At 44.3% G+C, this 26,782-nt stretch overlaps 1 protein-coding gene across 3 annotated transcripts in view; it reads left to right on the top strand.

Annotated features, from left to right (window-relative positions):
- The window catches only part of CREB3L2 (cAMP responsive element binding protein 3 like 2), a 107,810-nt gene that overhangs the window by 27,481 nt on the left and 53,547 nt on the right, over positions 1-26,782 (top strand). The gene's annotated exons all lie outside the window — the stretch shown is intronic.

Raw genomic sequence — 26,782 nt, 5'->3', positions numbered from 1 at the left:
AGGAACTTATTGGATCAATGCACATGTCCTGAGGCTAATGGAAGTTTCGTTTCTTAGGTTGGGGCTAATTTATACTTTTTTTCCCCTAAACTTTTTATTTTGAAAAATTTTAGACCTGCAAAAGGGTGTAAAAATAGTGCAGTGAAGACATATATCCTCCAACTAAATTCACCAGTTATTAACATTTTACCATATTAGCTTATCTGTGTGTATGTGTGTGTGTGTATGTGTGTGTGTGTTGTTTTGTTGCTCACCCTTTAAAAGTTAGTTGAGACGTTATGACATTTCGTCTCTGAGTACTTTATTAGCAGGTGTTTGAAGAACAAAGACATGCTCCCGAACAACTTCCTATCACTCAAAACAATTCAATGTCGGTGCCCTGCTGGTTTCTAATGTGTCCATGTTCCAATTGCCCCGGTTTTCCCCCCAATGTCTTTTATAGCTGGATTCTTTTCCTATCCAGGGTCTGATGAAAGATCAAGCATTGCTTTTACGATTTGTAATTCCTGATATCAGGCACATTCTCTTCTCAGACTAGGAACAGTTTGCTTTGGCTGAACTGGGAAGACCAGGGATTGTGCTGCAGGTCCAGACTTTCCTGTCCCTCCTGACTAAGCAGCCTCACAAATGTCCTTATTTGACATGTGTTGTTTTACTGGGCAGCATGTAGTCGGCTTTCTTCTTTCTTCCTTCTCTCTCTTCAGTGCTATTTTTTTTAATTCTCTCTTCTCCTTCCTTTCTCTTTTCCCTTCCTCTCCTTTCTCCCTCCCTTTTCCCCATCCCGTATGATAGATACAAGACTTGTTCTCGTGCATCCTGATGACTTTGTGCTTCATCTTGGAAACTGATGATGTGGCGGGTGGGAGCTGCCAAACTGGATATACTTATAGGCTGGGACAGAGATCAGGTGATGAGATTAAGGGGGTGTACAGGGATGGGGCAGGGGCAGACCTAGCTGTGGACCTTATTGGAGGAGGCTGGGATGGCACTGCATGAGGCTAAGAGGATGGATATAAGGGTGGCCAGCTCCGGTACAGGGAAGCATCAGCTATGGAGGACAGGGAAAGGATGGGGTGTACCAAGATGGGGTGGAAATGTAGTAGGAAGACGAGGACTTTGAGGTCAAGCAGGCAGGTTAAAATAGCAAGGCTTAACTGGCTGGCTGTATGATTTTGGTAAGATTATTTAACTTTGGTTTGTTTGGTTTCTGTTTTATGTATTTATTTATCTTTATTTGGGTATAGTTGAATTATTTAATTTTTTAAGTCTCATGTTCTTCACCTACAAATGGGAAGAGTAATATCTGCCTTGTGGTGTTGTGTTGAGGATTAGGCATAATGCATGTTAAAGCAAAAATCCTTCATTTCAACACACTTGGTGGTCAGTCAACAGTAGCCATGAGGTATTTACATGGTGTTGCAACAGATGGATGGAATACTCCAGCGAAGGGAATTGCAGGTAGGTGATGGCTGTAAGTTCGTGCAGGTGGCCAGTGTGTGGCTGATATTTCAGTGGAAGAAGGTCCTTTGGAATGGAGTTCAAGTTCCTCTTACTGGGAACTTGTAGGCAGGTAACAGTGATCAGAAGCCAAACTCTAGTTAGAAGCCATGGCCTTTGGGATCTGGAAGAGAATCCAAGTGCCAGCACCAAACTATCCCATCAGGTTCAAGTGAATAGCAAGGGTGACTTGCTGCTGAGCCAAGTGGAGAGCATTTCTTGTTTGAGATTAGCATTAGGGAGGAACCAGGGTAGGGAGTGGAGCCACTCAGGCAGGGGAGCTGGAGCTCAAACCAAGTCTGGCATTTATTCTGTCTTAGATCTGCTATTGGTGTGATGATATTATATTAAAAAGGCTCTTCTTTCCTGGGTACTTGGCCTGAAATTGTCACTAGGTAGGTGATGATACCTTGATTATGAGTTCACCCAAACTGCTGGGCTGACCTACATTCACTCCCCTTCTGACTTAGCTTGAGTTGCCATAACAAAATACATAGACTGGATGACTTAAACAACAGAAACTCATTTCTCCCGGGGCGCCTGGGTGGCACGGCGGTTGGGCGTCTGCCTTCGGCTCAGGGCGTGATCCTGGCGTTGCGGGATCGAGCCCCACATCAGGCTCCTCCGCTATGAGCCTGCTTCTTCCTCTCCCACTCCCCCTGCTTGTGTTCCCTCTCTCGCTGGCTGTCTCTCTCTGTCAAATAAATAAATAAAATCTTAAAAAAAAAAAAAAAAGAAACTCATTTCTCCCAGTTGAATAGGGGGAGATGGGGAGGGTGGGGAGACAAAAGGGGGGGAGAGGGAGATGGAGGAAGAGAGAGAAAGAAGGAGAGAGAAGGTGAGAAAGAAGGAGGGAGAGAGAGAGGGAGGGAGGGAGGAAAAGAGAGAGGGAGATCAACACAGAGGGAGGGAGAGAGAAAGGGAGGGAAAGAGAGAGTGAGATCAAGGGGGAGGAAGAGAGAGAGAGTGTATGCAAAGCAAGCACCAGGGAGGAACTCTCTGGTCTCTTCTTATCAGGGCATTAATCTCATCAGGAGGACCACACCCTCATGACCTCATCTTAACCTAATCACTTCCCAAAGGCCCCGCCTCCAGATGCCATCACATTGGGGGTTAGGGCTTCCACATAGGAATTTTAGGGGGATACAGATATTCAGTCCATGGCAACCTCTTTCCAGGCTCCCATTCCCAGACTCTTGAGAGTCTGTATGTAAGGAGAGGTGTCACCTCAAGGAGGGTGCTGTTCACATGTAGCCTCTGGAAGAAGGAAAATGATCCTGAACCACAGTCCTTGCAGCTTGTCAATGAAAAGCTTTTTCAGGGGAGCTCTAATTAACTCTCAGATTACAATTTTCTTTTTTTTGCCTCCAATTTTCTTTTTATGATTTGCTAATTTGTATTATTTTTTACTCTAGAGGCATGAACCTGAGGCACAATACGTTACTGCTGATTCTTTGTGAAATCTCCACATTGAACTTTCTGTAGTTAGAAGTGATACGTTCTCCCTCTTCTCTCCGAAAGATTAGCTTGTTCCAAGCTTTCTCTTCTCTATCTGAGCCAGGATTAGAATCAACATACACCTCTTAAATATTCACATTCAACACCAAGGACACAGCCCCTCCTTTCTCCTGAGAGCTGAGCATCAGTGAATTTCCAGTTTTCTTTGTTGACTAAATTTGCTTTTGTTTTTACCTGCTTTCTGAAAGAGCATCAAATTACAACCTAAGCTTATTAGGACATGATTTTTTTTAAGTATTTAAACAAGATATATGATGAAAATAACATATTTTACAAATTATAAGCTAATATACATTAGGATATAACTTAAGAAGATGCAACTAGCCCTATGTTTTCACTTTCTGGAAGAATTTCATGTCTCTCCTTTTCTCTGGTCTGTGTCCTCTTTGGCTCCTTTGACTTGGTTGGCTGGTACCCCTCCGAACCTCAGCTCCCAAAGTCCCTAATCCCATCAGTGAATGTCATGTGCCTTCCCTGGAGACCAGTGGTTCTCAACATCTGCTCCGTGGACAGCAACAGGATCTGACAACTGGTTAGAAATACATATTTCTTGGCCTCACCCCAGATCTACTGAATTAGAAACTCAGGGGTGAGCCCCAGGCATCTGGGTCTTAATAGACCCTCCAGGTGATTCTGATACATGTTTGCAGTGGACTGAATATTTATGTCTTCCAAAAATTCATACGTGAAAATCCTAACCCCCAATGTAATGGTATTTGGAGGTAGAACATTCTGGAAGTGAATAAGATTTAGCACCTGTGTAGGGGCTCCTGGGTGGCGCAGTCAGTTGAGTGGCTGACTCTTGGTTTCTGCTTGGGTCATGAGCTCAGGGTCATGAGGTCAACCAGGCATCCAGCTATGTGCTTTGTGTGGAGTCTGCATGAGATTCTCTCTCCCTCTCCCTCTGCCCCTTCTGCTTCGTGCTCTCTCTAAAATGGATAAATTAATCTTAAAAAAAAAAAAAAGATACAGCGCCCATATAAAAGAGACTCCAGAGAGATCCCTGGTCTCTTCTGGCATATAAGGATGCAGTGAGAAGTTGCAGTCCATGAGGAACGGGGCTCTCACCATTTCCTGAATCTGCTGGCACCTTGATCTTGGACTTCTCAGGCTCTGGAAAATAAATTTCTGTCATTTGTAAGCCCTCCAGTCGGCTGTATTTTGTTACAGGGACCTGAAGGGACTAAGTGCAGAATTTCTGCCCTAGGCTAGGTGACTAGATTCAGTGGACTTACCTTCCAATTGCTGATTTTGGCATAAATAACAACATTTTGTTTTGCTCAACCTCAGCTGCAGAATTGGACAGGGTTAGGTGGAGTGAGACTTCAGAGGTCATCCTGGTTACTTCACTTCATTTTTCTGTCTTTCATGGCTTTTGTTCTCCTGTAATGAATATAAATGTATTTCTGTGCTCTGTGTGTATATGATGCGTGTTGGGAGAGAGGGAAGAGAACAGAGTTTTTCTTTTCTTTTCTTTTTTTTAAGATTTATTTATTCATTTGAGAGCGACAGAGAGAGCAAGTGAGAGCACAGCAGGGGAGAGGGTCAGAGGGAGAGGGAGAGGGAGAAGCAGCTCCCCACTGAGCAGGGAGCCCGATGCAGAGCTCGATCCCAGGGCCCTGGGATCATGACCAAAGGTGAAGGCAGATGCTTAATTGACTGAGCCACCCAGGCCTCCCTCAAAGCTCCTTTTTATAGGGAAACTGAGTTATCTGAAGAGGGTGTGCTTGGTGGAGTCAGCAACGGTCTGAGCTGTTGTGGGGCGCTGTGCACTGCAGTGTTCCCTGACCTGCCTCTGATTTTGGAGACCATCGCGTTTCCAGTGTCTTCACAAAGGCCATTTCCCTATCGATCTCTTTTCCCCTAGTAGATAATCTCTTTGGTGGAACTGGATTTTACTCACTACTGATTTGTGAATCTTTGTAATCAGAAAGGGTGGCCTTGGAAGAATTTGGAAGCAGGTTTTGCAGATAATTCAGTGTCCGACTACTTTGCATATCACGGCTGTTCCCCTCCTCCCCTTTACTGCAATGAACTGGTTTTTCTCGATGGCTTAGAATTCTTGTATTTGTCGAGTCCGTAGCCCCAGGTGCTCCAGTGTTTGCGCGGAGTGGTGAGAAGAATAAACACCCGAGGAAAACATTCCCCTGTCGACAAACATGATGGATTTGGTTGTGACAAGTGCTTTGGGAGCCTGGGTAGACAGACTTGCCAGTAGATTTAAGTGAGGGTTTCTTTAACATGGTAAATTTAAAGGGGATAAGAGGACGTTTAGACTTTCTAGGGATCTGTTTCTGCTGAAAGTAGTTTGTGGCAAATTCTTATTTAGATGTTGCCATTATTCCTTCATATTTATTTTTTCTTTCTTTCTTCAACAGATATGCCACACACAGCGAAATAGGCTTAAAAAAAAAACCTACGAAAACTAAGAGGGGAATGACCATTTGTATTTTAAGGTTATCAAAACAAACCTAGTAACACCTGAACATAATTATTCCTGGATCAGAAATTTAGGGAGGAGAATTTCAAAGGATCCAGGGATAAAAATTAGATAAGCTCTGGGGCGCCTGGGTGGCTCAGTCGTTAAGTGTCTGCCTTCGGCTCAGGGCGTGATCCCAGCGTTCTGGGATCGAGCCCCACATCAGGCTCCTCTGCTGGGAGCCTGCTTCTTCCTCTCCCACTCCCCTTGCTTGTGTTCCCTCTCTCGCTGTCTGTCTCTATCTCTGTCAAATAAATAAATAAAATCTTAAAAAAAAAAAAGAAAAAAATTAGATAAGCTCTATGACCAAGGAGTCTACTATAAATTTAGTTGATGGGGGCGCCTGGGTGGCGCAGTCGTTAAGTGTCTGCCTTCGGCTCAGGGCGTGATCCCGGCATTAAGGGATCAAGCCCCACATCAGGCTCCTCCGCTGGGAGCCTGCTTCTTCCTCTCCCACTCCCCCTGCTGTGTTCCCTCTCTCACTGACGGTCTCTCTCTCTCTGTCAAATAAATAAATAAATAAAATCTTTAAAAAAATTTTAGTTGATGAAGGTAGAAGATTATTTAAATCCAACCTATGAAAAACCATGAACAATAAAGCAAAAGAATGTATCTAGAAGATAGAAGGATTGGTGCCTATTGGAGGACAAATATAAAAGTTTCATGGACTGTTAAAAACCAGTTTAAGGAGGCGCCTGGGTGGCTCCGTCTGTTGAGCGTTTGACTCTTGGTTTTGGCTCAGGTCATGATCTCAGGGTTGTGAGATGGAGCCCCACGTCGGGCTCTGGGCTCCTTGTGGAGTCTGCTTATCCCTCTCCCTCTGCTCCTCTCGCTCTCAAATAAATAAATAAATAAAATCTTTAAACAAACAGTATAAGGATTACCAAAATGAAGCATGCATTACAAGAAAACTAGAGAGAAGTGAGTACAATATAAATTTTTGAAAAGCCAAGTTTGACATTAATTTCTGGAAAGCATCTACAGCTGACTATGGAATAGATCCTTTGTGAATAGAAAGAGAGTGGTGCTGGCCTAGCGGTAGAATAGGTTTGCTAAGAGGCATTCAAGAGAATGTAGATTCTGGCTTAAAACCAAAGAAGAGAGGAGTCTTTGGTTGTCTCTGTTCCAGTCTTTCTTATCAGCAAATTAGAAGATGACATAAGCCATGTGCTTATCCAGGCTTTTGTTGGGGTAGAAGGTTCTGGAGTGGGAAGGGGAGGAAAAGAGGGGGCTGATGTGAAGGAGGGAGGGGAGGAAGGGGAGATGGAGGGCTGAAGACCCAAGGGACTCAAAGCAGGAAGGGACTACTTATCTGTCAGAATCCATGTTCAAAATTACCCTGGGATTATTCCAGTGTAAGAGCAAGCAAGCGTGTGAGCGATGGGCATGGTGAGCATGGAAGGGGTGGGAATGTATTTATTGAATAAATATTTATGGAGCACTTACTTGGTGCCAGCTACTGTATTCTGGACTCTGGGGATGCAGCAGGGAATCAAGCAGACAAGGGTCCAGCCTTCCTGGAGCTGTCATGCTAGCGAGGGAGGTAGAAAGCAAACACATCTGGAATTTCTCAGGCGGTGATAGTGTTATGGGGAACAGAACAGGTGGGGTGGCTCATTTACCTGGGGTAGTCAGGGAAGGCTTCTCTCATACTGTGGCATTTGAGCCCGAAGACAGCACTCAACCCAGGGAGGGTGGGGAAGGTAGTTCCTGAAGGTGTGTGCTGGGCCTGGGGGAGCCCTGCGGAGGGCTGATGTGCCCAGAGCAGACTGAGCCAGGGGAAGAGGGGGCATGACGCTGGAGAAGATGGAGGGTGGAGGGCCCACAACGGAGAGCCGGGAGCCAGCTGTTCAAGTGAGTGACAAGATCTGAGAGTAAAAACTCAGAGTCCCTACTGACAGTCTTCAAATAAGTTCCAAAGTTCAAACCACAACCATCCAGCGAAAGTGATGAAGGAGGCAGCTTTTAGTTCTGCATAAGCGAAGTGATTCAAGCTGCTAAGTGTTGGTCTATGTGGTCTTTATCTTTAGAAGTGCTGTATGCAGTGTCCCTGCATTGAGACGGGTTTAAATTTAAAAACCTCCAACATCCTTTTTCAATGTGAACATTCTGCTTCTTCCCCCTTGGGGAGCAAGAGTCTCCTGACTTTGGCCCGGCCCGGATTTTCGGTGGGATGGCACATGGGGAAGCAGGGCAAGGGCTTGGCGGTGAGTGGGGATAATGGGGAGGAGGAAGGAGGGATGGAGACAGGTTCACGGAGGCATGGAGAAGCCGTCTGAGTCTGGACGAAAGCACCCAGAAAAGTGAGGGAGTCTGGCCTTGGGGGATGGGTGGCTGGCAGTGGGAGCCCGAGGAGGATGTCATCCTAAGATCAAGCAACAGAGGCCTGGATGGTGTGTTAGCCGGTAGGCAGTGGGGGGATGAAGGATGAGCTTGAGAAATTTCCAGGGACAGAGCGTAGAGACTGCAGTCAAGGTGGCAATCCAGAGGCTCGTGAGGTGTGCCCCGGGCAAGATAAGGAAGAGCGTCAGTGCTCCAGGGACCAGCTCACCCCAGAGAAAGGCGGGACCCCAGTGTAGAAATGGGGTGGAGGGGTGGCGTGACAGAGGAGTGACTCTAGAATACCAGAGCCAGAGGTGAGGCCTAGCAGCTGGGTCCACAGAAGCATCTGAATGTCCCGTTACAGCAAAGGTAGGAAGGAAGGACCTCCTCCAGAGAGGGCGAAGTAGGCAAAGGCCGAGAGACCACCCGGGCTCCCGGGCCCTTGGGTGGAGGGAGTGACAGCTGACCCTACCAGAGAATATCAGACCGTGCTTTGCTTTGGCAAAAAATGGTGGTGTTCTTTCCCCAGTTTTGATTCAGGGGACTGAACACACTTTTCCCCAAACTGCTGCCTAATTATATGCTGGCCCGATCTCAGGAACACTGGAGGAATTAATTTAAATCGAAACGATTAAGGGCAGTTGAAATTTTAAAATTCTCATCTCTCTCCTCTGGTTTATAAATAATTTGGAAGAAGGAAATGAATTTCATGAAGAGCATAAAGATTTCATTTGAACATGTAAGTTTCTTACAAAAACAGTAGGTGTACTTTTTAAGGCTACATTTCTTTCTTAAATAAAAGTCAAATAATAGTTTACTTGAGATTATATTTATTTGTTCGTTTAAATAAAACCCATGTTTGACTTTAGTAGTGGTTGTGTTGTGGGAAACTGTTCAGGAACATGCGCCATTAGCCGGGTGCTTTTCTGTGAATTTCAGGTAATTGCCCTCCTGATGCCGTCGCAAGTGTGTGCTTTGGGTTCAGAGACCATTGGTTCAATGATGTCTTTGATCAGATAATTCGATAACAAGCTAATCCTAACCATCTTCTATTTTTGCTGCTTTCTCTCTCTTTCTCTAAGTCTCGGAAAGGCTCTGGCCAACGTCAATAAAGTTCCAACTTTTTAGGCAGACTTGCAGTTGGCACAGCTGCATCTTTTTCGCTCTCCACCCTATGTGTGTGTATATTTATTTATTTTTGCATTTATTTATAGTCACTGTATTTTGAGCCTGCGCTCTCATGAGAAGTTTATGTTATGAGCTCAGCACTTACTATTCCGTGGAGGCTGTGTTACATAATGGAAAATTCGTGAGTTATGAAATCACACAGATGGCGGTTTAAATTCTGTCTCCAGCACATTCAGACCATGTGACTGTGGCAAGTTACTTAACGTCTCTGAGCCTCGGTTTACTGCTCTATAAAATGGGTCTAATTGAATTCACCTAATGGGGTGGTTGTGAAAATTCACAGTATAATGTGTATAAAGCACCCAGTGAAGGGTCTCTGTCAGCGGAAGTTGCTGCTATTCTGTTGTTTTGTTAGAGGACTACAGTGGGGACACAAAGTAATGGGAATTATAAAAAGTAGAACCCTGCAATGTGGACAAGTAGACTTCTGAGAACGGCAAGGGAGTGGAAGTGAAAGTTATTGGGGTGACGATTTTATCATTCTATTTTCTGTTGCACTGGTAAGCGCAGTCATAAAATTACTTTAAGTTCTCTAAATATTATACCCGCTTCCCTCACCCAGTGGTAAAGGATGAAATTGACCAAATGAATTGGTCTTTAGGACTTGGAGTTTTCATCATGATTTCACTTGCCCTACTTTGTAGAATATTTGGGAAATTATTGGTCTGGTTTCCTGTCTCTAAGGAGTTGAATGCCATTTGGACATATGATTATCTTTTCTCGTTCAGAAAGTTTTGGAATATAGTGTATGACTTTTTGCTGCATAACAAATTAGTGACTCAAAACATACAACCATTTATTTAGCCCACATTTCTGTGGACCGACAATTTGGACTTGGCTTGCATGGGTAGTTCTTCTGCTGATGTCAGCTGAGCTCACTCATGAGTCTGTGGTCAGCTGCTGGTCAGCTAGTTGCTTCTGATGGTGGCTGGTGATCAGCCAGAGCAGAAGAGGAAGGGAGTGGTGGGGTGCGGGACCTGGGGTCAGTCATCCTTCAACAGACTAGTTCTGGCTTATTCACATGGCAGTTCATTTCTGTGAGGGAGATTGGGAGCGTCAAAGACTCTTAGGTCAAGTTCTGCCCAGCTTCAGAACTTGGACAATGTCACTTCCCCCACAACTGTCGGCCAACTCAAAAGGTTATTCCAGAATCAGCAAGTAGAGAAATAGAGACCACCTCTTAATGTAAGGAACAGCACAGAATGGAGACCATTTCTGCAACCCTTCCCAGATGAGGACTCTATGATCTTCATCGATAAGTCAGTTGTAGTTCCTTGGAGTCAACGGATTCTTTCTCTTAGGCTTTACTTTTCATCTTTGTTTTGTTTTTTCATGAATTAATATTTTCTTTTCTTTTTTTTTTTTAAGATTTTATTTATTTATTTGACAGAGAAAGACAGAGAGAGTGTGCACGAGCCAGGGGGAGAAGCAGAGGGAGAAGCAGACTCCCCACTGTGCAGGGAGCCCAGTGAGGGGCTCGATCCAAGAACCTTGTGATCATGACCCGAGCCAAAGGCAGATGCTTAACTAACTGAGCCAACCAGGTGTCCCATGAATTGATATTTTCAAGACTGAAAAGAGATGCTTAAGTTATTACTTCCCTTATATCTCGGCCAGAGCTCATGTTTGTAAAGTGCTGGCACCACCACCATTGACCCTGACCCTCTAGGACCTTCCTTGGGTTTCATCCATGACCAGATCCACTCACCCAAATCTAGGCAGTGGGTTGGCAGTCAGTTGGATGACCTGGCCGGAGGCTGCTCAAGGGGCCCTGGCTCAAGAGCAGATTATTCATTGTCCTTTGATGCAGAAGGTATGACATTCAGAAAAAGAGCCTCCCCACTTAATTAACTGGATCTCTTGGAACATTTAGACATTGCATTGCAGCAAATGCTAGGCAGATAAGGCAGTTCCTTAAATAAAGTTGTTTTGAACTCTTTTTAATCCATCCAATGATCTCAAGTGGCTGGGTTTAAGTAGTTAAAGATTTATTTTCTGATTATTTTGAGGGAATAGAAATTCCAATCATCTCCCACAGACACCAGCGATCTTAGTGGTTTGTCTACAAGTCCCAAACTTAATGGGATCCTTTTTTTAAATATGAATGCTCTTCTAATTTGTGTTAGATCACAAAGTCTGTTAGCTGTAGCCTCGGCCCTTATGCCTTGGGTAACAGGAACTTTCGGAATTGTCTCTGGCCTATGAATTTTAAACTCAACTATATTCCCACTGACCCCAAGGAACTGCATGATCAAGGAAGAAAGTAGAAGGATCTGGGAGCTGCCTGCTTCTCAGTGACCATGGAAGTTAGGCATAGTGATAACCTGGATTTAGGAGAAAACTGACAAGTGATTGGCTTGGTTTACAGCTCATCAGTGGGTCAGGCCTCCTACAGAGCATGCCAGACATGATGCTTTCACTTTCTGGGAGGAGATGCTGTATTACGATCATTATTCCACCCTATGTTACAGCAAAAATTAATAAGAACTCCTCTAAAATGTTTTGACTTATGGATCAGTGATTACTAGAGGAAATCTGGCAGAGGAAAGAGGTAAAGGTCATTGCATTTACCATTCTTCTTTTATCCAGTCATCTTTCTCCAGGCATGTTCTTTAAGATTTTATTTATCTATTTGAGAGAGAATGAGAGAGAGAGCATGAGAGGAGGGAGGGCCAGAGGGAGAAGCAGACTCCCTGCTGAGCCAGGAGCCCAGTGCAGGACTCCAGGATCATGACCTGGGCCAAAGGCAGTCGCTTAACTAACTGAGCCACTCAGGCGCCCCTCTCCAGGCATGTTCTTTAAAGAAAAGTCCTGAAGCAGGTAAATTGAACGGAGGGAGTAGGATTTCTTTAGGTTACCAAAACATTATTCACTTTCTGAAAATGAAGAAAAATTATCCATCTCCTCATGAGTTTAAGGCTTCTTTATTCGTTGAGGGAATGGCCTGGTTGTTTACCTACCTCGTGGGAGGTTGGGCTGAACCGACATTTCAGTGGGAAGAGTGACTTCAGAGTGGTGTGACCAGGCAGTCCTGTGGACGGTCAGGATCCAGCGCAGGAGGGCAGGGGAGGCAACAGGCTGTGGCTTTCATCGATTTATCAAACATTTATTTGGCTTCTGCCATGTCTAGGCACTGGGTTAGATCCTGTAGTCACGTCCTTGAAGAGCGGGAAATAGATAAAAAAGTGCATGAAGTACGTGCTAAATGCAGTAGAAGGAGTACATGTCAGGGCTCTGGCTACACGCTGGTGCATAGCAACCTGACTCCCAGGGTGAGTGGGAAGAGGCTGGATTATGAAGTGGGGAGGGAGGGAGGGAATTCCGGATGCCGGACCTTGTGTCCAAAGGCCAGGAGGAGTGATGAGTGCTGCGTGTTTGGGGAAATCCATGTCGTTAATGTCTGGCTAGACCAGAGCAGAGGCCCAGTGAGTGCACAGGCAGGCAGAACGGAAGACACACATGCTGAGAATTTGAATGTACACTAGTGGGAAACAAGATTAAATTCACACACACTGGTTTTAGAAAGACCTCCATTTTATAAGATGAATCCTGTTCTTCTCTAAAAGCGGCTCTTCAACAACTGGGTTCATTGAGTTTTGCCACTTTCCTGCAAGGGACAGATCCCTTTTCCTAGAAAAAAGATGACTAGGTTCATCTAGCCCTGGAGAATGTTCTTTCACCTTTTGAATGGTTTGACTTTTCCGGCGAAGCATTGTGCTGTCTGTACTGATCATAACATTTAGACCCTGGATTGTGAGCTACAAATTAAAATAATTGTCATTGTGATTTTGTGCTGTTTCAGTATGGCATTTCCGGGGTTTGACTTCTCTAGAGCTACTCAGCATGGCACGTGGATAGATTATGGAAACTATAGAGGGAAGTGGCAGTCTGAAAGGGGCTGAGGAGGGCTTGAGAGCTTATGTGAACAGGAAGGAGCTCTGTTTTGATCTGATGTTTTATCATTGAAAATGTTCAATTACATTGAAAGTGTACGCTTCTAGTTATATCTTATGCACCTCATACAGTTGCTCCTTTTTGATTTCATTTCCACTTCTAAGTAGGGAACAACTGGTTTACCATGGCCATCCATCATTTGCCTCCGAATGTAGGGTAGAGAGGTGGAGGACTGGTGTCTCTGTCGGCGACTGTCAGCGGAATGCTTCCCTTTAGAGTTTGTTTGGTGTCAAAGAAGAGCCCAGGCGCAGGGATCAGGGCGGGGAAGCTCCAGCATCACAGACGCCGGCTCACTGTAGTTTTAGAGCAGGGACCTGCGGAGCGGGGTTTCCTGAGTCTGGATTCCTTGTGACTCAGGGTGTTGAATGACTAAGTATGCCTGTGTTTAGGCAATGTCTGCAGTTTTCTTTCTACCCCTTTGTAGGTTGAGCAATGGTCCTGGTTTGCCTGGGACTGGGGAGTTGTCCAAGATGCAGGACTTGGAAGGCTAAAACCAGGGACTTTGGGGGCAAACTGGGGCAGCTGGGCACCCTCCCTCTGGCCCCCTGCCTGTCTCTCTCTACTGCCTCCTCTCACACGCAGGACAGTGAGCATGCCAGACACCTTTGTGCAGCATTCCAGATGAGCTCAACACATGATGGAGCTGGGGAGCTGGGCAAAACAGAACGGTCTGTGTTTCAAAACAGAGGTACTCCTCAAGTAGTTCGGACTGGAGTTTGGCTGCCTGTCTTTATAGAGGGCGACACCACCCTGCAACACCCTAATTATTTCTTGCTGGACATTTATGAAAATCGCAGGTGGGGGCCATTGCAGGCCCCATGAGCGGGGAGCATACGGGCACCCCTGAGGTGACCCCTCCCACCCCGTTCCACTCCTGTTTCTCTTGGGTGCGATCGGCTGTCCCCACCTGGAGAGCAGCTGTAGTTGTAAGCTGTCGATTGTGTCCCTGGGATTAACTTCCTAGTCTTTTTTATCCCCCCCCCCCAGGAAAATAATATACAGTTGGAGCAAATTAAGTAGACACTGAAATCATCTACTTTTGTCCCCCAAAGTTGTTCAGTGCTACAGGTCATTTCATAATTTTAGTTGTCATTTTAGCTATCCCTCCTGCATCCGCAGAACACATGCGACCTGTATCTCAAGATCAAAGGGCAGAATTCTCATTATGCTCGTGGAACTTCAGAATCCCACACAGAAGCCTGTGCTATGGGCCTCTCAAGATTTTGATCTTCTTTCCATTAAGAGTGAATGGATTTTTTGCTTCTTATGATTCATCAAGAAAGTTCCATTTATCCTTCCATGTTTACTGCTCACAAACCCCTGCCTCTTTTTCCTCCTGGCGAAGTTACATGACTGTGTGATGTGACTGGGCTGTGTGAAAACCCGGGATCATATAAGCATCAGGCAGTTGCCTAGAAACCATCATGAAAACAGGATTAGGTAAAGCATTTTTTCTATATTACAGCTGCTTTCTGATTTCAGATGCGATGTTACCAATAGCTCAGTGCATAGACCCCTTCATGGCCTTAAAACACAGATAAGTGAAAAAAGAATTTCTCAACAGAGATAAAATGATTTTTCCATAGTCACAATTCCAGGTGCTCACCAGCAGCCCAAATCTCCCCTCCTCCACAGCCCCTCTTGTACCTCCCTTTCAGGGGGTCCATGTGTTGGGGATCGTTGGCACGGGTTGAAGAACGTTAACATAAACCAACAGCTAGTTTCACACGCTATTATTCTTCCAATAGCCCCTCAACCTCAGCCAGACTGGAGTGTGTGCAGAGAAGTTAGGAGGCTTTTGCAGTAATTTAGTCATGAAGAAGGAATGTGTGATGTGGAGTAGCAATTAATCAGCTAAGTGATAAGCAGGTCTTCCACAAAACAGCACCAGTGGCCAATGCCACTTGAAATCGACTGCACTGAGTTCGAACTGAATCTCTAACGCTGAACCCTGCTGTCTCCCAGGAAATTAGTCGGGACGGAGTCAAGGACACAGAGGAGTGTACATGGACAGGACTTATGAAATGACTGACATATTCCTAGACTCCTGGAATAAGATAATGGGTAGATAAATGATGAACACTGGTTTGGGGTCAAAGGAGAAGAAGGAATCAGGAAAACCCAAGAGTCAGTAAGTCAGTAAATATTTATTGAGCTCCTCCTATCTGGCCCTTCCAGGTGTGGTGGGGGGTGGGTGGGGGGGTGAGGTGACTGTGAACAATGAGCCACTCAGGCTCTATGTTCTAGGGAGGGAGCAGGGGTCGGGCAATACAAGATGGACCAGACGAATAAATTAGATAATGGTAAATGCCATGAAGATGATAAAACAGGGTCCGTGACTACAGTCGAGGAGACACAGGCACTGCTTTTCTGGGCTAACATTTGAGGTGAGGGGCTGAGAATCTGAGGCCTTGGAGCAGTGTCCTATCAGCCCTGGGGAAGTAGGGCAGGAGGCTGAGTAGACGGTAGGGATAGAAATCAGAGCACGAAGAGAACCTTTGATGTTGCTGGACTGTAAGTCCCATCCATGTTAGGAGGGTCATTTTCAAGTTTCTCAGAAAAGTGAATCAAACCTCGCCAGTCCCCCAGATGGTTTTAATTACGTTTGGAAGTGTTGCCTCATATTGGATTAGTCACAGAATTGACAAGAAGGACTTGTATTTTTCCCACTGATATTAATGGGGGGGATTATTTTCCACTTAGAATTTTATTTTTAAGCCACGAAAATAACATTAGTGAAGTTGGAGAGATAAAGACAAATCTTCTATAATTCTGCTAACCTAGAGGCACTATGACACTACTTTGTATATTCCCTCTCAGTCTTTTTTATGTAATATATGATTTTAGATAGTTAATCTGTGGCTCTTTAAATGCCTAGCAGGCAGCTTCCCTCACCTCCTCAAATTTATATTCTGTGCTTACAAATTTTAATGACTAACTCTAGTCCATTCTCGTTTTGGGGCAAGTTATGTTCTATAAAGTCCTTTTGAACACTGAGTCAGTAGGTACCAAATCACTGCTCGTGGGCGAAATATAGGGTTATGTTCCTATGAGCCTCTGGTCACAATATTTTCATTAACCGATTAATACCTACCTTGTTTTATGTGTGTTTCTGTATAAAGACACCTTATTTAATATTTTAAAAAATTCATTCGCATTGAACTCATGCCAACAGCACCGTAACTCATGCCTGAATGAAGCTTACCTAACACACAGGGCACATCACAGCGTTCTTGTGCTTAGAAACACTAGCCAGCACTCCAGGACTGCCTTTGGGGGCCATTTTAAATAGCAAAATTACCAACAAAGAGCATGTGAAAAATGGGGCAGTAAATAGTCTATGAAAAGGACACTTAGTTATAGTGTGAGAGGGGGAACAGAAAGGCAGAGCCACAAACTCAGCTGAGAACGTGCACTGCAGTAAACCCAGAATGTTGCCACTCTGCGCGTAGTCGCGAATGACTGCGACAGCGCCACAAGTATTGATTGGGAGATTATAAATAAATGTTGGCAAGTAGGCGAATCCGCAAGTAGGGAATCTGCCTATGACGAGGATTGGCTGTGTATGCTGTTGTACTGAGTGGCTTTGCCGTGATTAACTGAACCATAAATGACTCACTTTGGAAAGGTACCAACACACTTCTCTGGTGTTTGTGGAGCCTTCATAATCCTTCCTCACTCTCCACCCCAAACAAAACCAATCCTGAAAAAAGCACTATGAGGGAGTAGCTCAGAAGCATGCGGTAGGAAATAGCCCTCTGAGTCTCAGTGGGGGATAAGGGAAATAATTCCACCTTCCATTTATCAGGGCTTTTGCATTTGCAAAGTTCTTTGATGTGTCTATGTAATTTGATCTTTACAGTGCCCCACTGAGGGAGATGGAATTGTTACCTTCATTTTCCCAGGGGAAAAAAAAAAAAGAATGTGAATTGATTTAAGCATAACCTGACCTTACCTGTCTTTCTGAAATCACTATCAGGTGTTTTGCCTTCAGCAGAGGCCCAGAGAGTGAGTCTTGTTCCTTTCTGTGATCCCTGCCAGCTTGGTGAGAGTAGATATCCCCATTGGAAAACACAGTGGCAGTCATATGGCCCACAAATGCATGACACCATCCACCCACATTTTTACTGTGGAAGATCAAGGGGCGTGTTGGAAAGAATGTAGTTTTCACAGTCAGAGAAATTGATTTTGATTTCCTGACTGCCCCTTCCTCAGCTGTGCGACTTTGGCTAAGTTGCGGAACCCCTCTGAGCTTGCCTGTTTTCACTGATGAATTGGGGATAATGATAACACGTAACCCACATGTTTGTTGTGAAGATTGAACAAAATAATATATTCAGCCACGCTCCTCATTATGCCTCTGATGATGAGAACTATGTTGACAAGGAGAGAGATCCTTAGAGAAAATCAATAAGTAATCTTGACAGTGACCTTTGCTTCTTGGCAACTCTGCCTGGAGATAACCACCCTCACCAGCACCATTATCAAATAAACAGTGTACATTGGTTTCTGCATCAGTACGTCTAAGCTCGCATCACTATTTAATCTTCTGTGACACATTACTTTCCCCTAGTATAAGAAATATAAATGTTTCAAAATAAACATTAATGAAGTCTTCCTTAGATTTTTTCCTAATCTTGACTGGGATATTGGCAAGCTTTATGTAAGTGTCGGCTGTTGAATGAAATGATAGAGGAGGCTTGCAGATATCACAGACCCAGGTAAAGCAAGTGATGTGGGACGAGGTTAGTGCAACACGGGCACCCATTTTGTTGATGGGAAAAGTGAAACATAAAGAGGTGACTTGAACAATAAGATCCTCAAACCAGATAAGGTGTTCCCAAGCAGCCAACCTTTGAGTCTACTTCACTAGGATTGGGGGGGGGGTCTAAAAAGATCCCCTTTATTCTGATAATTTTGCAATTACATGAGAATATGTAGGTCCTTCATAAAATGTTTTGAGATCTAGTTTACACCTGTACAGTGTAGGTGTATGTTTCTGGCATTATTTTTTTTAACTTCTGTGTGACGTTAGCAAAAAGATGGAACCCAACTGCTAGAGTACTCTCATAAGGTCACCATGACCTTATGGGGGTCATGTTGGGGGTGACGGGGTCAGCAATCTGGATGTTAAAGTATCAGTCTAAGTGGCTATTTTTTTCTGAACTTTGATAGTAGGTATCTCCCCGAGGGAAAACATTTGTTTTTGCTGACTTGGCCTTTGCGATTACCCTGAGACCAGTGATCTTTGGACACAGATGTGAGCTATTGACTCATTTCTCAACTAAATAGAGGGGCACCTTCATGTAAAACTTGTTTGGGACCTTTTTCCCATTCTTGTGTGAATGTCCCATTATATTTCTGATGACTCATACACAGCCATGCTTAAGCCTAGGACGGAGTAACAAAGCTGACATGGGCAATTTCCAGGGATCGTGCTGGTTTTCACGGTCATCGCCAGAACTCACGTGAATGGCCACTTTCTCATCATGTTGTACAGGTCACAGAACAAAGACAACAAAATGCATTTGATATACCTTCTAGGAGCTGACAGTCTAAGACAGACACATGGTTGGTAAATGGTCAGCTTGTTTTCATGAAGTTATTTTTCAGTAATACGCGAATATTCATGCCTGTGAATTCCGTAGGAAAATTCAAACTAAGGAATTCTTGTGTTGAGCCCAGCACACATTTGAATAGTCAAGAGAACCCTCTTAGAAGTAATATTTACCTCTACTGATTTGTGTTGCTCCAAGGCAAGTCAGTATTCTATTTCCTTCTGTTACTGGCAGTGGGCACCTACAAACAGTCTAATAGTGAGAAGTCTACTGGGGAACTTAGACACTGAAATCCCATTACATTTGGGTTTTTTTTGCCAACTCTATAGTGTATATTTATAGGAGATAGAGAAGCTGCGGGTAAGTTTTGATCGCCACTATGCTGCTTTTCTGGCTACCAGCAAGACAAAGCTTAGGCACTAGCCGAGAAAAATAGTTTGACCATGAATTGAGTTTTGGCATAACATAGTACCAGCCTCAATCATGGACTACTGAGCATGTTTTAGGCAGCCCTAGTAGGCCTTGAGCTGCATGACAGCATTTCTGTATCTCCAGAATTCAGCGCAGTTGCCAGATACAGTGAATTTTGAATATATCTTAGCTGAGTTAAAGCTGAAGAGGTCAGGGATGACTGGGTGACTCAGTCGGTTAAGGGATTGCCTTCGGCTCAGGTCATGATCCCAGGGTTCTAGGATCGAGCCTGCTTCTCCCTCTGCTTGCTGCTCCCCCTGCTCCTCTCTCTCTCTCTGACAAATAAATAAATAAAAAATCTTAAAAAAAAACCCAAAAAACTGAAGAGGTCGGAGAAAAGGGTAAGACCTAGGAGCAAAGAGACCTAAAGACATCAAGTGACACAAAAGCATTATCTTGTGAGGTCCCTAGCGTGAAGCCTAGGAGAGGAATTGTTGAAGTCAGATGGGTGGTACCTGGTTATCCATGGAGCCGGAAACCAGAACAGGAGGGCCTGGGAGAGAAGCTGCAGAGGGGAAGGGCCCCAGAGCTAGTTAAGGTGCCAGCTCAAATGCAAGTCAGGCCAGAGGGAAGCTGGCACAGTTGTAAACCTCCTGCAAAGACAGGGCTGGGGAGGGAAGCAGATGTGGAGATGAATATTCCAGAAGCTACACCAGCCAACCCAGGCTGTGACTAGCCTTTAGTTAACATAGAGCAAGAAATAGGTTCTAAGTAAATGTGTCTATTTTTTTATTTCAAAAAACTCGTTCTCCTTCCTCCTCTTGGTTTCCTTGTAAAAGTTTCTTTAAAAGAAAAGAGTCAACTTCGTCTTGGCCAGGAAAAAGAGACTTATCCAAACCTAGATCTGTGGTCTGGGAGGCCAGGTATGAAGTCATAGCTGCCATCTTGGCCTGAGTTCCCAGAAGGAGAGAACAGAGGGAGGTGAAGCAAAGCATCAGATTCAAGAAACAGGGGTGGAGTGCCTTGGACAGGTCAGGGCTAGGGCCACCCTTTTCAGTTTGAGGCCGACTAGAAGGCTCACAGAGTCTCCAGCCCCCACATTTGTCCTCGGGATTGACTTTTCCTCCACAAAAACATCTTCAGAGATGTGGACAAGAAGAGTGTGGGCAAGGGAGTGGACAGACACATAGCCAGTGAGTGGGTGTAGTAGTTCTCTATTGCTACATAACAAATTACCACAAATTTACTGGCTTGGAACAACACCATGTATTTTTCATGGTTTCCCTTGGTCAGGAGTCTGGGCGCGACTTCACTGGGTCCCCTGTTGGCAGAATTCAGTTTCTGGCATCTGTAGGACTCTTGGTGGCCTGCAGGAAAATCTTTCGGACTTCTAGAACCTCTTTGAGAAGGCTTGCCTGATTAGGCCAGACCTACTCAGGATAATCTCTCTTTTGATGAACTCAAAGTCAGCTGAATTGGGACCCTAATTATATCTGCAAAATTACCTTTACTGGAGTGCCATCATATTCCCATGTCATACAGGCCACACTCAGGGGAAGGGGATCTTATAGGGTGTGTACACCAGGGAGTAGGAATCTTGGGGTCATCTTAGAATTCAGCCTCCCACGGTGGCTGAGAGAGAGTGATTGGCCAGTGCTGGTCTATTCTCTCCATGTAGCAGACCGTAATTTTGGAAGGGGACATGGGGCTGGAGAACAAGGATTGAAGATATTATTTTAGGGATTTTTGGCTGGTGGCCCTAATTCATGAGAAAACAGAAACCACTACTAAATACAATCTAAGGATAAAAGCTCCCATAGTTGGGAGATGTTCTGGGCCCACCCTAGTGAGGGGATGGTGAATAAAAGAGAGCTCATTTTCAGGTTTGAGATTCTGTGGCATACAGAGTTCCCCATTGAAACTGTTTTTGAAAACAAACCGTTCATGTTCACTAGTAGGTAGCCGTGCTTGTTGGAGAAAGACCCAGTTGTGGGGCCTGTTTGTCCTCAACATGGAGGACAAAATTGAAGACATTTCTGTGTATTTAACATTTAAAGTGCCGGGGCGGGGGGAACCCAAGTCTGTGAGTTGGGGTAGTACTGTTCTTACAGAGTGGTCTTGTAAGCCTGCGTCTACCAATGGGTTATTATTTTTTTTATCAGGAACGAAATAGGGAAAATCTGCCTTCTGGGCAGACAATGTTGTCTCTAGTTAGCTCTCCCCACTGTTCTTTGTTCCCTGAGGACTATTTAATCCAGGTCTCACTTAACTTGATTAAATGGAGTCTGTTTTTAAAAACAAATGCTTCCCCCCATTATAAACTCATAGATTTTCAGTGTAGAAAATATAAATAGGAATAAACAACCCACATCTGTTGCTGTATATTACTAGTTACACATCTGTTACTAAGCAGAAACTTGTCAACATTTTGTCAGATAACTCCCCAGATGTTATAGCATTTGTAGATAATTCTCTACAACTGAAAAATAAAGGGAATTCAGTTGTTATGTTTGCTCTTTGATATATATATTTTATATATATATTTATATATATATTTTTATATATATATTTATATATATATTTTAACATTTTAATGTATTCCCAAACAGCTTTCTACAATAGCATTTTAAGTACCTACTTACTTAGATTCCGTACATACCTTCATTTATGGAAACAAACTCACAGGGGCTATGTTACATTTCAGATAGATGATAAATACCAAGTCAGGGTTATCCGCCTTCGATCAGTACATCTTTCTTGGTGGTCGTGATCCTGTTGTTTTCACCCCGTGCTGCCTGTGTTAGGGGCTCCAGTGTCATTGACGGAGCGCTTGCTGCTTGCAAGGGCAAAACTTGTGCTTTATATTTACTTTTCCCCTAGTCCATCCCCAAGGTTACTTGTAAAGTTTTTAAATACCTCTTTTGTGAGCACGAAGCCCTAATAAGCAAACCACTTTGTTGAGACGGGAGTATTAGCACTGGCACAGTTTACTCATTTTACTGCGCGGTTGCAGACATCGCGAGTCAGCAAGGTGCCCCTGCCGCACCTTCGTTCCACACACAGAGTCTGTGTGCAGCTGTGTGAGCTGCTGTTTTTCTTTCCCTTGCCCTTCTCAAGGGGCTGCTGGTGGCACAAATCTGTTTAAACAAAGATGAGCCAAGGATCAGACTTTAAAAGCTGGAGATTTAGCCTATTAGAAAACTGAGCTTTGCAAATGTTGAGAGTATCGAGGATTCGTGGGGAGAGGGGCAGTCAGATATTGGTGGGTGGTTGAGCAGTGGAGGGAAAAGAACTCAATGACCCAGACAGCCATCAAGACAACTTTTGACCTAGTGCCGCATTTCCCGTGAATAATGAAAACAGACCCACGGAAGAACCCAGATGAGCATAAACATCTTTCATGATCTGGCTGAGTCTACATATCACAAGTTCTCTTCTTTGGCTTTTTGAAATACATGGTGGATTGGTTGTGTCATGATGGGGAGTGAGAAGCTCCTAGCATTTAGTGTTCGGGGGCCTTGGAAGATGTCGGACAATTCCAATCAATGGAGAATCTTTTTACCTAAAGTAACAACATGGTCTGGTTGAGAACTTCTAACCACTTCACAATGTTTGGTTTCTTATAAGGATTGGAGCAGAAAACATGAAACTACAGCCGTGAATTCTTCTGGGGCTTACGAGAAATTGTCTAGTCCTTTCTCTCTCTCCCCCATCTCTCGGAGTGGTTCTGCAGAGCTAAAGCTGGAAGGATATTGGTCCACGCGAGGGAGTATGGGCCAGGGAAAAGGAGTACAGCACTTTTTAGGTTAGATATTTCTCTCCATGTGTACTTGGGCTGCAAAAGTTGAGTCATTTTTTCTGATAAAATCCTGTCTGGTTGTTTGTCTCCTAGGCCAGCTGTTCAAAGGCAGGAATTAGCCAAGTACCGTCCAGCTGTTAGTTCAGTCATCCTCAGGGGTATGAATTCTTTGCCAAAAGAGCCTCAGAAAAGGCCAGAGAGAAGGACTTGCAGGGAACACTGACTCAGGCTTGAGATTTGTTTTCAGGCTGTTCTATTCCCCTCGGTGAGGGGAAGCAGAGGCCGCCTACATCATAACTGATCTCAGAAAGTCAGAGCTGCAGGAGGCCTGGGAGACCAGCTGGTTTTACTCTTTTATTTTGTATTCTAAGAAAAGAGACCCGGAGAGGTTAAATGACTTGCCTGAAGTTACAGAGCCAGGTTGTGACAGAGCTAGGTCTGAACCCAGACCTTTTGATTCCAAATAGAGCATTCCTTCTACTACCCCAGCAGCTGCCCTTTGACTTCTTATTTTATTTATTAATGAAACTTTGCTGGCTTTCTTTCCGAAACATTCCCTGCCCCCACGAAAGCATTGCATCATTATTACATTTAAACCTTCTGTAATTTCTGAGACCGTTGGCTTCAGGCATAAGGGAAAAGCACCTTTTATGACGAGGGAGCAAATGCTCCCTGTTTGTGACTCAGTAAGCAAGAATCCACTCCTTTTAAATAATGAAAAAACTGTAGAAGCGTTGCCCTACATTGTCTTTTGGGAGAAAAATACACAATTAAGCTGTTTAAGTTTTCACATGTGGTGTTTGCACGTTGTTTCCCCGAGGGACTGCAAAATATCTTCAGTTTGCTTATTCTCATAACAACCCTGAGATCGTTACATTCCATTCATGGTCTTTCTTAGAAAGAGAATGCAGGCTCTCTTTTTTTTACCTTCATTAGACATTCTCCAAGCCTTCTGAGGTCAAATGAAGAGGAAAGGCAGGATGGTAGCTATGTGACGGAATATCAGCCTGGTGGCCAAAGCCCATAGACGGATACCATTTGAAGCACCTGGAGTTCATTTCCAGAGCAAGACTTGAGAACCTGAAAATATCCATCTTGGAGAAGCTTTGGCTGGCTGCTGTTGGCAGTCAGGGCTAGGTGTCTTTGAACATGTCCAGGACATTTTTTCACAACCACCTTGCCCTATTTTTCTTGCTTTCTGCTGGCTTTGTCATGGCTTCTCAGTAGCCCCCTGGGTGATGATCTCTTTCTTCTCATCGGCTTACTTTGGGTTTTCCAGACCTTTCCTGTCGGTGCCCCACCAAGCGAACACTTAATAATCCAGTTTGGTGGTGACCAATTCTCTCATAAAAGTTTGAGTGAGGCGTTTCCATGAAAATTTGCTGGATTAAAATGAAAAAGCACTGAAGAAATATGGATGTAATGATGTTTCTCCATAATTGCGGTCTGTGGTGGAATATCAGGGTTTAGGACTGGAGATGTGGGCCTGGTTTTCAAAAGGGGAAGAAGAAGATATATCAGTTAGGAATTGATGGACTGAACACCGAGCCCCTTAGTAAGCGAATGAACAAAACTAGAATCTGGTATGAGATCACCAGGAATAAATGAACCTCACAATCCTTTATAGTGTTAATAGGCTGATAGATCGGAGAAATGCTTAATAATTTGTCCCAATTTCAGCAAAGTCTGTAGTAATGATAACAATGAGACAATATTTATTGAGTTCTTATTAGTGAAAGAAACTGTTCTAAGTGAATAAACATCAAGTTTTGCTTTTAAGGATGTGCCTTGGCGTCTCTTAACTTTAGATTCTTCATTTAAAATAATGGAGCTTGGGGCACCTGAGTGGCTCAGTCGGCTAAGCCTCTGACTTTTGATTTCGGCTCAGGTCATGATCTCTGGGTCATGGGATCAAACCTGCATCAGGCTCCGTGCTCAGCTCGGAGTCTGCTTCTCCCTCTCCCTCTGCTCCTCCCCTGCTCATGCTCTCTCTTTCTCTCTCTCTCAAATAAATAAATCTTAAAAAAAATAATGGAGCTTACCTTTCCAGTCTCTCTCCGATCTCACCAGTTAACAGAGAGCTAACTAACTGGTGGTTCTTCACTCCTCACTGTCCCAAGATTTCTGTCCTGACCAAGCTGTTGAGCTCTTGGATTCTAATAACATTTGGAGATAGAAGGGGGTTCATTACCTCAGGTGGTTGGGTTTCCTAAGAGGTGGGAACGTGCAGGAGCAGACATCCAACAGGTGTCCCACTCCCAATATTTGCAGTTGTTAACTGGCCGGTCAAGAGGAGGTAAGAAATAACTATGTGGGTGACTGTAGCTTTCATGTTCATAACCCATTCATGGTTCTCAGCCAATTTTTATTTGCCATACTTCCATATTATATCTGGATCAGACTATCTACGATTTTTTTTTAATCTTTGTGACAGTTTTGAAAGGCAGATTGTACTTTTCTAATTTCAGATGGAATAGAAAGCATGAGTGATTTGCTCAAGGTTACTGCTAAAAATTACAGAGCTGATCTAGAATACATGTGTTCTGACTCTTGACTCCAGTGGATGGAACACTCCTTCACATGGTTAAGAGCCTCTGGTGTGTTTCAGCAGGCCAGCATTCCAGGGAGGTGGAGCATGCCTGTGAGATCTGACAGAGCAAAAGTCTAAGTGGCTTTAAGCCAGAACTTACCTGGGTTTCCTAGTTTGGCAACCCGTGGGATTCCTCTTGCTCTTATCTGGGGGTGAAGTGGTACCTCCTGGCAGTGAGTCACTCCCTGTGCATTTGAACAAGAAGGCAGATAGTATCTTGTACTCTTGAAGCACTTTCCCTTTTTCCTAGCCTGGCATTCTAGGGATGAGATGATCTTGGGAATCTGATGGCGTATCTGGCTCATAACTAAATAAGGTTTTTTTTTTTTTTTTTTCATGAGTACTTTATGGCTCCTTTAATTTTTCACACCTGATATCCTTGGCATTGGATCTGAACCTTGAGACAGAATTGTCCTACTGCAAAACATATGTCCTATTCAAAGAATTCCACGAAGGAAGTCTGTGGGATTCTTCAGTCATTTGTTTGGTGATCCCTATGACAGTCACCGTCTTCCTGGTGACAGAATCAAGAGTGTAAAGATTTCACATGTTGCCCCAAACCTCAGTTTTCTCAAACTAAAATGACCAGATAGGCCCAGATTATTTCCAAGATTTCTTCAAGTTTCATCAGTCTTATGATTTGGAGCCTGTTGTCAGAATCAGAAGTTTTTCTGGAATGGCAAAATACCAGATTTTAGTTGTTTTAAGGTAGGTCCCAAGAGAATAGAAACAATGAATATCTTATGCCTGCCTTAGAGTTGAAGGCCCTGAGGCAATGCCCTGGGTGTTTGCTGGTGAAGACTGGAAGGTGTGTGATGGGGCAGAGAGATGGAGTTGTTTTCTGTTGAGCGTGGAAGGCACCTGAGAGGAGGAGGAGTTCTGTCTGCAGAGGAGGCAGGAGACACAATCAGAAGACACTGGCCAAAACAAGCCTCCCAGCTGGCTTATATAATGAGAACACGAAAGGGTAAAAACTGCAAAGTGGAGGTAAGGCAGAGAAGGAGGATTATCAACAAGGGATAAAACATCAATTAGGAAGAAACTTCAGAGAATTTGGGAGACGGTGAATAAGAAATTTAAATCTGCTTTAGCTCTGTGGGGACTTTGGACTTAGATTGCATTGTGTTGGGGATTTTAAGTGTGGGAAGGTTGAAAGTAAACCTGTTGGCTTTGGCATGTGGTCTAGATCAGGTAGAGAGCCCTGCCGGGTTGTCGGTGTTGCCGCTGGCAATGTGGTGGCAGAATCTGGGCTTAGGGACTGCGAGAGGGAAGTAATGGCCGTCAAGATGGCTGCCGCTCAGCATCCCAGGTCTCTGTGGCTCCACCGCGGATGGAGAGAACAAAATGGCAGATTCTGTCCTGCCTCCACCTCGGAAGGTTGGCTTGATCATGATTTTGAATTTGTTGTTGGGGAGATTCAGCTGTCTGTGGTGGCAGAAGGAAGAGGCAAGAGAAAGACTTGAGGG

This window comes from Ursus arctos, unplaced genomic scaffold (assembly GCF_023065955.2).
Source record: "Ursus arctos isolate Adak ecotype North America unplaced genomic scaffold, UrsArc2.0 scaffold_3, whole genome shotgun sequence".
Taxonomy (NCBI): Eukaryota; Metazoa; Chordata; class Mammalia; order Carnivora; family Ursidae; genus Ursus; species Ursus arctos.
This window is presented reverse-complemented; position numbering and strand designations above follow the sequence as displayed.